Here is a 14,356-nt window from a genome sequence, read left to right as displayed (position 1 = left end):
TGGGTTATGTCTATAGTCCCAGTTATTTTGGAGGGTGACCCTCAGCAGTTTGAGGCAGCCTGGACAACATAACAAGGACTTATTTCAAAATAGAAAAGAAAATAAATCTGGTTTAGAATGTTAATAGTAACAAGGTTGAAGATATATTCCTATGTATTTGTTGAGTTTTGGGGGTGCTAGTGTAAATGATACTTTTACACTTTTTATTTTCTACTTCTTCATTCTAATATATATATATATATATGTATATGTATATATACATATACATATTTATATATAAAATTTAGAAATTTATAAAATTTATTTTATATGCTGATCTTTATCTATAGAGCTTACTAAGTCATCTTATTTCTTATGGGTTATTGATAGATACTTTTAGAATTTCTATATACATAATTATGGTATCTGATCATAAGAACACATTTTACTTCTTTCTTTTCAATATTTGTGCCTCCTCTACCTCCACCTCCTTTGTTTTTGAGTACAGACTATGACTTCCAGGGTGTTAAATAGAAGTGGTAGTAGGGGACTTTCTTGCCTTATTTATAACTTCATAACAACAACAACAACAACAAAAATTGTGTTTCTATGTGTGTGTACATGTTTTAGCCATCAAATAGGGCATAAACTGTAGGTATTTTAATTGATACCAATATTGAGAAAATTGCCTTCATTTTTTTGAGATTTAAGAAATTATGAATAGGCATCGAAGTTTATTTCTGCATCTACCAAATTGGTTATATGATTTTTCTTCATTATTCTCTTGAGGTGGGAAATTACTTTGATTGGGTTTTTGAATAATTAAACCAATTTTACAATTGTGGGATATGCTCCACTTTGTTATGATATAGTCTCCTTTTAAAAAAATTTAGTTATAGATGGACACAATACATTTATTTATTTATGTGTATATGTATGGATGTGTGTGTATGGATGCTAAGGATTGAACCCAGTGACTCAGATGTGTAAGCAAGTGCTCTACCACTGAGCTACAATCCAGACCCTATACTCTCCTTCTTATAAGCATAGTATTATCAAATTTAAAATGTTCAAATCTGTTGGGTAAGGTGGCATATACCTGTAATCCAAGCTACCTGGGAGTCTGGGGCAGGAGAATGGTAAATTTGAGGCCCTCCTGGACAACTTAGGAAAACCATGTCTCAAAATAAAATAAGAAAAAAGGCTGAGGATTTAACTCAATGGTAGAGCACCTTCCTGGAATATACAAGGCCCTGAGTTCAATCATCAGTATGGTGGGAAAAAAAAGTTTGCAACTATGTTCATGAGAGTTTGGTTTGTGATTTTTCTTGCTATTATATTCTTGTTAAATTTTGATATTACTCTTTCGTTGGCCTTCTAAATGAGTTGGAAAGTTTTTATGTTTTTCTATTGCTAGACTCTGTGTGATATTAATAATATGTATGTTTTGGTCACCTTTTTTGTCTCTGTGACCAAAGGACCTGACAAGAACAATGTGGAAGAGGAAGAGTTTCTTTTAGCTCAGTTTCTGAGATCTCAGTCCATAGATTACTGACTCCATTGCTCTGGGCCCAAGGTGAGGTAGAACATCAGGAGAGAAAGGGCATGAACCCAGCGGAGAGGAAGCAGAGAGAGAGAGACTTCCACTCACCAGGGACAAAATATAAACATCAAAGGCAAGTCTCCAGAGATCTACCTCCTCCAGCCACATCTTACCTGCCTTATAATGACTGCCCAATTAATCCATATCAGTTGTTAATGGTTAGATTATACCTCTCAAAATCTAATCACTACACCTGTGAAAAATCTTGCATTTTTCTCACACGTAAGCTTTTGAGGGACACCTTATGTCTAAACCATAACAATGTATTTCCTAAATGTTTGAAAGAAAGTTCCAGTGTAGCTGGAGCTTTCTTTATGGGACAATTTAAAATAAAGTCAGTTTCCCCTCATAGATAGAGGGTTTGAATTTTGAATGTTTCCCAAATGTCCATGTGGTAAGGGATTGTTTTCAAGAATGGCACTCTTGGGAGGTAATGGCCTAATGGGAGGACATTAGGTCTTTGGGGTTATGTCATTACGGGAATAATGAGACCATGGTCCTTTCCTCTTTTTAGTGATTTTGATTTCCCATGCATCCCCACCATGATGTGCTACCTCACCACAGGTCCAAAGCAATGGGCCAACCAATTATGGATAGGAAGCTCCAAACTGGGATCTAAAATAAACCTTTTCTCTTTATAAGTTGATGATCTCAGATAAACATCTGAGATCATCAACTTATAAAGTTGATGTTATTGTAATAGAAAATTGATTAACACAGGGAAGTTTTCTTCTTGTATCATATTTGATACACTATATTTTTTAAAGAAATTCGACACCTCACCTAGTTTTAATCTCATTAGCATAAAAGTATTTCTAAGCATTTTCTACTTTTTAAAAAACTTTTTATGGCTTGTGGGATATTTAGTGGCATAATTTTTTTTCTTTTCTTTTTTTGCAGTGGTAGGGATTGAACCAGGGACTGACACATGCTAGGCAGGTTCTCTACCACTGAGCTATACCAAGCCCTGTGTGTGTTCTCTCTCTCTAATTAAAATAGCATTCTTTTATTAAATCATAATTAAATTAAAATATTTTAAAACATTCTTATTTGGCAAAAGTTTGTCACTTTTGTGTAGGGTTGCTATAGTAGAAACTTGCTACTAAAAATGTGGTCATTTTTAGGCCAGCAACATTGACATTATTTGGGTACTTGTAAAACTGCAGAATGAGAACCAGCAACAGTGACATTATTTGAGAACTTGTAAAACTGCAGAATCTCTAGTCTCAGTCCTTTTGAATCATGATTTTTTTTTTTAAAGTCATGGTTTTGCTTTATTGTCCAGGCTGGTCTTAAACTTCTGGACTTAAGCTATCCTCTCCTTCTGCCTCAGACTTTCAATTAACTAAGATGGAAGTCAGGTTGGAACACACCCCACTGACCTCATAAGTCAGAATTAAGAGTTTATCAAGACTCTTTAAATGAGAAGCACTTGACAATATACATCCACTAAACATATCAGCCCATTTTATTCTTATTTCAAGCTGTTCTACCTCTCCATCTACCTAGATGCTCAATTTAGAAAGCTGGAGCTTTTCTTTGACTACACCTTGTCTCATTTTTTTCTCTCTGTTTCCATATCAAACCCATCACTGTATTAGTCAGCTCTTCTTCACTACTGGCAGGTTACTTATGAAGAAAAAGAGGTTGATTTAGCTCACAGTTTTGGAGACTGAAAGTCCGAACACCTGGTGCAGACTCTGGCAAAGACTCCATGACTTGCAGGAGATCATTTCTCAAACAGGTAGCCAGAGAGATATTTGGGAGTCAGGTTCAGACTTTTGTAATAACAATCTCACTAGAATTCACTCTAGGAGACAAGGGAAGCACCCACAATGATCCAAGAACCTACCGCTAGAACTCACCTCTTGAAGATTCTATACTATCTCCTATTTCTGTACTGAATACCCAGCTTCCAACATGTGAAACTTTGGAAGACACCTAAACTATATAAAAACCAAAGACATCATTATATTTTATAATCTCCTAAAAGTAAATACAATCTGTTCAAGTCTCTCTTGGTTCCACTGTTGCTATGATAGTCCAAGCCAATGACATCTTTTTGCTTGGCTGACTGTAAGTGAATCTGGTCTCTTTGTTGTGTTTTTGTTCTTCCATCGTCCATTGTGAACACAAGACCCAGACTGTTTTATAATATGATAAATTTGACTATAAAATTAGACTATTGTAAATTACTCAATTGGTTTCCATTACACATAAAAGACAAAATCCTTATGGCCTGTACTGTTATCCTTCCCAACTTCATTTCCTGTCTCCTTCCCAGGTTTGCTTCTCAAGGATCACTAGTCTGCAAAGAATGAGTCCTTCTTGCTCTGGGCCCTGGCAAAGGGTATTTTCCCTGCCCAACATACCTTCCTACCTCTCCACTGTTAGTCTAATGTCTACGAGTGCATCCTTCAAGTTTCAGGTTGCAACTTACTCTCTGGAGGTCTTTTCTGACTAGCAATCAGCATTAGCTTTTCTATTTTTTCTCTCATAACAATGTATTGTCCTTTTTAGTGCTTATAACAAATTGCAAGCTGGGCATGGTGGCACATGCCTGTAATCCCTGCAACTACATAGGTTGAGGCAGGAGGATCACAAGTTTGAAGCCAGCTTTAGCACCCTAGTAATAAAAAGGTCTGGAGAGGTAGCTCAGTGGGTTGTCCCTGAGTTTAATCCCCAGTATCAAAACCAACACACACACACACACACACACACACACACACACACACCAAAAACAACAACAACAAAACCCAATTATTTAAATATTTGTTGCTTCTATATTTAATGTCTCTCCCTTACTAGCCAGTAATATAAAAGGTCAAAGACTGAACATTATGCTTAGCATTCTTTGTGGCTAACACTTGGAAGGGGATCCTAAAAATTTCTTTAGTAAATGAATAATTCCAATATTTCTGACCTATATTACACTATATGTGTGAAAAATAGAAATGATTTGATGAATTTGATAGTTATATTTTTGTTGTAAGCATTGAAGTTAGCCATAGCACACTTGCTCCCTGGATATATTTAATTTAAAACAAATTGAGCTCTTAGGGGTTATTTTTAAATATAAAACATTTTATAAATATAATCTATAGGTAATCTATTAGCAAATAAATTTATAAATTAATTTTAATAAATTAAATTTATAGGTAATTTATTATGTATGAATTTACTTTATGGGCTTTAACTATAGTGAAAGCGTAGATCTTATGGTCAGCCAGATCTGCCTTTTACTGTACCATTTACTAATTGTGTGAAGGTAACTTATCAGTTACCTTCTTTGATTCTGTTTCCTCATCTGGGTTGTTGTAAGATTTAATAGTGGAAACATACGTATGTGCTTATTACAGTGCCTGGTATGTGCTGCTAAACTTTGATTGAACTTTGATTCTGTTTAGTATAGCAGCAGCCTCTGGTTCATAGTGGAATATGTCTGTTGGTAAAGGAAAGGGTTAAACCTAACCAGTTTTGTTTCTGGAAGACAAATAGTATGGGAGTGAGGCAAGGGGGAATGGGGTGTGGGTGGAGTTATGGCCCCAGGAAGATGTAAACAAGTAGGGGCTGGAACCTGTCTCTCTGTTCTGTGACAGGAATCTTGTCTTTGACATTAATTTAAAGCTTTTTAGGGCTGTCAAGAAAAGCGGTTTCTTTGCCTACCTAATAGCTGAGTACAATTCATGTTAGTCTTTGTTTGGTTTCTCTAAGAATACTTTTTATTGCAGAATTCTGTTTTTGGTTTACATTTGTTTAAACAAAGTTTATGAAATGTTATAAAGCAAGGTACCCCAATTTCCTACTCAACTCAATCTGCCATGCCTCCAAACACTTCAGAGTAGGGGTGGGGTGGGGTGTGCAAGGAACTATCACCTAACATAGAGGGAAATGCTAAGGAAACAAAGCAGAGGCCCTAGTGTTAGGGAAATTAGTATGTAGAACTAAGCCTCTAATGGGGGAGAGGATAGCTCTTGAATATTATTTTTATGTTTTTCATTATGGGTAAATTTGTACTTAATCCAAGAATTAATTGATTGGGAGTGCTTGAAGAAAAGAACTGTATTAGTCAGCTCTTCCTTACTATAAAGAAAGAACTGAGATAATTAAGTAATGGAGAAAAAGTTTATTTTGGCTTAGGTTTTGGAGGTTCCATTCAAGTATCCCCATTGCTTTGGGCCTCTGATGAGGAAACACATTATAATGGGACCATGTCGGGGAGCAAAACCACTCATCTCATCAGCCAGAAGGCAAAGAGAAGAATCAGGAAGAGAAAAAGACTGGCATCCCACAATACCCTTTGAAAGGACAGTTCTCCAAAGACCTATGGACTTCCCCCTAGACCTGGCCTCCTAAAGGTTCTACCATCTCCCATTAGTGCCACCCTGAGACCCAGACTTTAACACATGAACCTTTGAGGGGTATTTATCCAAACTACATCAAGGATGGTTAAGCTGTTTCATACTGTTGTGTATTAAAATTGAATTTGATTAAAGACCCATCAAGTTAACAGTGACTAGCACTTCGCCACACAGCTGTGTTCTCACATCTTTGTCTGCATTTCCTCATCTTCTAAGAAGCCATATTTTCTTTCTCAGTTGGAACCATGACCATACTTGTAATGATCAGCTGGGGACTGTTTCTTAGTGCCTTTTATTTTTTTGTGGAATTAAGATTGAACCTCATGCATGCTAGGCAAGCACTTCCACTTGAGTTACATGCCTAACTCCTCCTTTTTTGCTCTTTCCACATTTTTTTAAATTGATGCATTATAGTTGTATGTAATGATGGCATTTGTTGTTACATGTTTATATATGCACAAAATATAACAATATAATTTGGCCAATATCACTCTCTGGCACTTCCCCCCTCACTCTCCTTCTTCTACCTCTCAGTCCCTTTCCTCTACTGATTTGCATTTGCTTTTTATGAGATCCCTGCCCCCCCCCACCTTCCTTTTCTACTCTAGCTTCAACATATGAGAGAAAACATATGCCCCTTGATTTTCTAAGTGTGGCATATTTTACTTAACATAAGGATCTCAAGTTCCATCCATTTTCCCATAAATGACATAATTTCATTTTTCTTTATGCCTGAATAAAAATCCATGTGTATATATAGCACATTTTCTTTATCCATTTGTCTGTTGACGGACACCTAGTCTGGTTCCATAGTTTGACTGTAAGGAATTGTGCTGCACTTATCATGAGTATACTTCTATCATGATAGTATGCTGACCTTTAATTCTTTAGGATAAATTCTGTGGGTTCTCTCTTCACATTCTTGTTTCCTTTGCTGTACAGAAGTTTTTAAATTTGATGCCATCCCATTTATTAACTCTGGCCATTATTTCCTGAGCTTCCGGGGTCCTATTGAGAAAGTCATTGCCTGTTCCTATATGTTGGAGGGCTGACCCTACATTTTCTTCTAGAAGTTGCATAGTTTCTAACATGCCCAGCCCCTTTTAAATTTTATTTTGAGACAGAGTCTTGCTAAGTTTCTCAGGATGGCTTCAAACTTGCCATTACCTTCCAAGTGGCTGGGATTACAGGTGTGTGTGGTCATGCCTATCCCCTGGTGCCTCTTCTGGGTGTAATATTTTTCTAGCTTCTCAGTTGAGGAGGCACAGCCACATTCAGGCCATAGGTGAGTCTTGGGTGTTGCAACATCAGAGAGCTGCAGGGAGGAGGGTGGGGGCAGCTCTCTCCATCAGACAGATGTCTTTGCAGATCCCAGATAACAAATTCTTGAGATTTTTTTTTTCCAGAGAGGAATGATGGGCTTTTGCTGATTTTTAAAGAGATTATTATGATTTGTAACAAACAGCTTCTCAGAAAGTGCAATGATTTTACTAACCAACTCTTTATGTTCTGTAGACATACATTTGGAGGACAGAATGATGGTCCTAGAAATGTGCAAATGTTTATATCTTTTTTGGCTTATAGGATTACACAGTTTTCATGTCCATGTCCGTGTTTCATGCAGCTCACTGTGAAATGTTTTAAAATAATTTGGTTTGAATAAACCAAAGCATATGAAGTTCTACTTGTGTCATTTGTATTTTAATTTTTTCTTATCCACAGTTCCCTCCCTTTCTCTACCGTACACATAAATGTCTATCTTTCTCAGGTGTGTCCAGGTTCCTACGCTCCAAAAAACCATAACTCCTCTCATTCAGCCAGCCAATTGAGATGAGTTTTGAGGATTCATGAGTTGATAGATAGAACACAAAAGCCTTCAAATGTTAGCCATATCATTATTTATTGGGTACACATTATTTGCAAAGGGGACTTATGTATTGGAAAGTAAATTAGTTACAAAGCAGACTTCTAAAAATTTACAAAATAGACAGGAAATGTACACTATAGACAGAATGAATGTTTAAAAACATAATCTGGGGGTTAGTGGTGTAGTTCAGTGGTGGAATGTGTGCTTAGCATGCTCAAGGCCCTGGGTTTAATCTTGGCACCACACTTACACATACACAAATATTCAAAACCAATCAACAAATAAGCAACAACAGAAATACTATCTAATCATGTCCTATGGTATGAAAATCCTCGAATCCTTACCAGCTCATTAGTGACTAGGCCTCTACCTCTTCAACCCCATCTTGCACTACTCTCCTTTTTGTACTCTCTCATTCTATTGAATTTTTTTATTTCTTAGAATTAAAGCTCCTTGGAGAAAGGACTCTTCTTCTGTATTTGTTTAGTGATGGAGTCTAGCACTTAAGATGATGTCTGACATACAGGAAGGAATCAGTATGTATACTTGTTGAATAAATGTCAACTTTAGTATTTCCTGTTCTCCCTTACTTGAATAGATCTCTTTATCCTCACAGTTTTCCTTTACTCAGCTACTCTCTACTTAATCTTTTGGTCTGAATTTATCACTTTTTTAGAGAACTATTCCCTGAACACCTTGTTTGAATGAAATTGCCCTCTTTTGTGCTCTTTTACCACTAGAAACCTTTAATTTTCTATTATTTGTTTAAAGCATGGAGAGGATTATATCTGTTTTGTTCGCTTTATAACTTTAGGTTCTAGTTTAGTGTGTGAATCATTGATGTGAAAACTAGCTGTAGTAAAGGTGGAAAAAGATAAATACCATAGTGTCACAAGAGAAATAGAGACTGCTTGAAGCTTAGAGGAGAAAAATATTTTTACAATGACAAAAATTGGAATGTTAAATGGAGACTAAAGCCGGGCTCCGTGGTGCATGCCTATAATCCCAGCAGCTTGGGAGGCTAGGCAGGAGGATCTTGGAGTTCAAACTTAGTCTCAGCAACAGCGAGGTGCTAAGAAACTCACTGAGACCCTGTCTCTAAATAAAATACAAAATAAGGCTGGGGATGTGGCTCAGTGGTTGAATGCCCCTGAATGTAATCCCTGGCACAAAAATAAATAAATAAATGGAGGCTATAGCATTTGAGCTTGGCTTAAAGGATAGGTAGGATTTGGAGATGGTGAGAATTTCTTTTTTTTTTTAACAAAATAAGAGCCTGAGCAACTGTAAAGAAGTAGTGTAGGTGTTGTAGTGTGCCACCAGTAACGCCTGTCAGAACTGAGGCAGAATTATGGTCTGTGGATGGCTTATGGCTGAGTCCATCTCAAAGAACAGTCTCCATGACAGCCAGAATACAATGATCGGACAATGATGCCCTCATCTCAATTTGGGACATTTAGGATTGAATGGAATCCCTCTTGTAACTGCTTCAGATTCCAACATTTTCCTCTACTTAATCCTATTTCCTTCATTTCTTATGGGGAGAGTGCCTTGGTAAATGTCTTATGTACGGATCTCTGTTTCCTGAGGAATCCAATCCATGAGAAGCAGAAATTGATGAAATTTGTATAAAAGGAGCAATTGGTCTAGAGAAGTGTGATTCAAAAATAAACAAATAAAAACAATTGAAACTCTTCGGTAAAATTTTTGTTTGGAAGCATCCAAATGTAAATCAGATGAGATGAGAATTTCTAGAGATTGGGATGGGGGTGAGTGCTACAGTCTTGGACTGTATGCTCCTGTATCTCACGTCAAGATGGCTCTGAGAGGGCTTTTGTAAATCCACTCCGGTTTATCAGAATACAGTTTAAAAATCAGGAAGAAAACCATAGTCAATGAAATAGGACAGAGAAGAAAATGGAACAAGCCATTGAGTGCTTCGAATGCCAAGACAGAATATCTGCACATTATTCTGGAGCCGAGGGGTAGGAAGATAGGGAGAGAATGCTAGTGTTTAATTAAGGTAATAACATGACCAGAACTGCATAGAAGCAAATGGCTACCCAGATGGGAAGAATCAAATTTTACCATACCCTGTATAACAATTTCCAGGTGGTTTAAAGACATACATATAAATTATAGAACCATAAGATTAGTAGAAAAATATAAATAACATCCTTAGACCAATTTTTAAAATCTCTGGCTTTGACCTTGTCTCAAACCCAAGACTTTTATCTTCCAATGCCTCCCTAAAGTTTTGCCTGGATGTCTAGACAGCAACCACTTTAACATGGACAAATCTAGCCACCTCGTAGTCTTACTGCTTTCACTACTTTCCCATCTTTTCCATTTTAGCCCTCCATCTTCTTTATAGTTTGAGCTCAAATATAGTTTGAACTCTAGTTACTATTTTCTAATCTCCCTGCAGCTTCTATCTACTCTAATTCTAGAACCTAGTCCAAACCTACCATTTTCTTTTCTCTCAAAATCCCACTCCAGTAAAAGTCTCCATTATTATTTCTCACTTGGACTATAAATAATCTCCTAATTAATCTTATTCTACTTTTGCCTCATTATAATCCATTTTCCTCAGAGCGACTATATAATCTTATTGAATGACCTTGTCATTCCTCTGCTTAAAACTCTCCAAATGGATCATAGAAGTGAATGTGTGTGTGTGTGTGTGTGTGTGTGTGTGTTTTAAAGACACCTGATTTGAATAAACACTTCACCAGAGATGTAAAATGGATGGAAAATAAGCACTTTAAAGAGATCAACATCATTAGACATTTGAGAAATGCCAATTAAAACCACAAAACCACAATGAGATCTTGTCATTCCTATTGCTTAAATTCTCCATTGGATATTAGATCTAAATGTAAAAAAAAAAAAAAAAGGTGGGGACGAATGGTTTGAATAGACACTTCACTGGAGATGATAAATGGATGGCAAACAAAGCACATAAAAATGCTAAACATAATTAGTCATTAGAGAAATGCCAATTAAAACTAGGATGAGATTTCATCATGCTTCTGCTTAACACTAGTTTAAGCTTCCATCATTTCACCTGAACTATAAATAGTCTTCTAATTGATATCTTTTCTGCTTTTGCTTCATTATAGTCCGGCTCTCTTCGTAGCAGCTGCATGATCTTGTTAAAGGATCTTGTCACTCTTCTGATTAAAGTTCTTTAATGAATCATAGACCTAAATGTGATAGGCAACTCAATGGAGAAAGAATGGCCTGTTCAACAAATGGAGCAATTAAATATCCATATGTAAATGAGTAAATAAGTTTGAATCATACTTTGTATTATATACTAAACTAACACAAAATGGACCATAGGCTTAAAAGGAAAAGCTAAAATTATAAACTTTTGAAAGACAATATGAGACAAAATCTTTGTTACTTTGGGTTAGTAAACATTTCTTAGAAAAGACACAAAAAGTGTAAACCATAAAAGAAAAAAGTTGATAAATTGGACTTAATCAAAACCAAAAAGTCTTCTCAAAAGACATTATACAAAGATTTGTATTGGAATGTTCATTAAGAATTTTATTCACAACAGCTCCACATTGCTACAGAAACAACATAAATGCCCATCCACTGATAGGTAAATTGTGGTATATTCATACAATAAAATACTACTTAAAGATAGAAAGGGACAAATTACAGCTATATGAAACAACCTGGTTGAATCCTCATGCAGGGCTGGATTTATAAGCATATGGCCTGTGCAGTCATATAAGTCCCCATGGTCAGAGTGACTCTGTATCAGGTTTAATGGTCTATTTTTGGTGCCTTAAAGTTTTCAATGCTTTTTGAACAATGGGTTTCATAGTTTGTACCAGGCCTGAAAATTATGTAGTGGATATGATATTCTAGAAAAGTAAAAATTCTAGTGACAGCAAATCAGAGGTTGTGATGGGAGAGAGACGACTGCCATGGGGCAGGAAGAAACCTTTTGGGGTATTGAAAATATTTTACATCATGTTTGTGGTGTTGATCATGTAGCAGTGTACATATATTAAAAGTGATCAAATTGTTGACTTAAAGTTTGGGGACCTTATTGAGAGATACTGACATGACTGTATCATTATAATATGCTGATTTTAGATCCTTTGGGTATAGACCCAGAAGTGGGGTAGCTGGGTCAAATGGTGGTTCCATTCCAAGTTTTCTAAGGAATATCCGTAACTTTTTCCAGAATGGTTGCACCAATTTGATGTCCCAACAGCAATGTATGAGTGTACCTTTCCCCCACATTCTCACCAACACTTATTATTGCTTGTATTCTTGGTATTTGCCATTCTGACTGGCGTGAGATGAAATCTCATGAGTGGTTTTGATTTGCATTTCTCTAATTGCGAGAGATATTGAACATTTTTTCATGTATTTGTTGATCGATTGTATATCTTCTGTGAAGTGTCTGTTCAGTTCCTTAACTCATTTATTGATTGGGTTATTTGGCTCAACCAGTTTTTAAGATGATGTTTATGTATGCTCCAGACTAGCTTTGTCTTTTCATGGATCTGGGCTAAAACATTCCTATTTCATATATCATGATTTCTCTATACAACTACCCCAGTAGCTGACCTGGAGCTGAGCTGGAAGAGAGGCAGCTCAAGAGGATTGATAGGTGCCAGGATGATGATGATGATGGTGATAATAGTGGCTAATATTTTTGAGCATATACTGTTTTAAGCATTGTTTTAAATTTTCCGTGGATTTTTCAATTAATTCTCTAAAAAATACTATTTCATAAAGGTACTATTAATAGTACAAAGCATGAGTCTGGTATGGTGGTACATGCCTATAATCCCAGAGTCTCAGGAGGCTGAGGCAGGAGGATGGAAAGTTTGAGGCCAGCCTTCACAGCTTAGAGAGATCCAGTTTCAAAAAAAAAGAAAGAAAGAAACTAGAAAAGACTGCTTAACATGTATGAGGCCCTGGGTAGGAGCCTGGTACTGAGGGACTGGGTTGGGGGAGAGTATAAACAAAGCACAGAGCTACTATTACTGGGCAATGAAAGGGATGCTATTCATTTTTCCCCCAACAAATATGTTGTGCCTTCCAATAAAACAACAATGCCAACAACAATAAAGACAGCAACAATTAGATATTGGGATTTTCATCTTTGCATAATTCACTAATCCCGTGATATTACCATTGTAATTACTCTCTCATGGTTATCGCCCTCATCTTACACCATTCGCTTGCTTCACCTGCCTACCTAAAACTATGCCCTGTATCCCATATTCATATCTGGATTTGTTAATGTGAAATGAAGATCTGGATACAGAGTGGAAAAAGCAGTAGATTCTTTCTGACACTGTCCTCAATTTGAGTACTTAATGTCTTTGGAAGAGAACTGTATGTTGAAAGAGAGAGAAGTCATGTGAGTATGCAGTGACTTCAAGAATAGCCTGGAACTTGTTACAACTTCCCACGAGGTTAACCAGGAAAGTACTGATTATACCCTCTGTCTTGGAAAGAATTGTATCTATTTAACTCTGAACTTTCAAAGTTGCCTGGTCAGTCCAATGTTCCACACCACACCCAGTTTATATGAACAAAACAAAAGAATAAGATCCAACTCAGATGACTCCTTGCAATTAATGGCTTGGTTATTCCTTGTCGCTCTGGTTTTTGCATTAGTCTTGCTTCCTTACACTGATTTCAGTATCTGTTTCTACATCATTTAATATGGAGTTCACTTTGGCTTCTTAATTTCAGTCCTTTCTTTTCCTCTTTATTTTTGTGGTACTGGGGATTGAACCCAGGGGCTCTCTAAATCTCTATTAGTGTTGCTTAATTTGTGAGGCTGGTCTTGAACTTGAGATCCTCTCCCCTCAGCCTCCTAAATTGCTGGGATTACAGGTGTGTGCCACCATGCCCAACTAGTTTCTGTTTTTTCAATTTGTCATTCCCTGTGGTCTTGTGAACAATCTATTACTGCAGTCTGATGGTGGGTGGGTGAATAAATGGAGACTTAATACCTGGAAAGTTAGTTGCATATGAGTTAACTTGTGAGTTTCCAAAGTTAAGATGATGTCTTGAATGCCCTCAAGTCCATCAAGGGTTTGTTTAGTCCTATAAAAATCTCGCCAGAAAGGACTACTCTAAAAACTATTCAGCATTTAAAGAAGTACATTCCTGAACTTTTTGCAATTGGTTCTTTCTTTGATAATGTTTGGTGATGATTTTAAACTCTTGTGTTAGTCAGCTTTCCATTACTATAACAAACTGAGATAATCAGCTTATGAAAAGAAAAGGTTTATTTTTGTTCACAGTTTTAGATGATTTTATCTACAATTGGACAGAAGCATTGCTTTTAGGTCTCTGGCAGGGAAGAGAAGAAGCACATCACAGTTGGAGTGAAGCACAGCAAAACCATCCATGGCTGGGATGTGAAAAAGAGAGGAAGTGGTGTAGCTTTTGTTTGTATCTGACTTATAACACTGACTCAAATATTAAAAAAAAAAAAAGAACTAACATCATCAATTAAATCTTATAAATTCTATCTGGTTTGCCATGGAAATAAAC

This window comes from Ictidomys tridecemlineatus, chromosome 4 (assembly GCF_052094955.1).
Source record: "Ictidomys tridecemlineatus isolate mIctTri1 chromosome 4, mIctTri1.hap1, whole genome shotgun sequence".
Taxonomy (NCBI): domain Eukaryota; kingdom Metazoa; phylum Chordata; class Mammalia; order Rodentia; family Sciuridae; genus Ictidomys; species Ictidomys tridecemlineatus.
Note: the sequence above shows the minus strand (reverse complement) of the source record.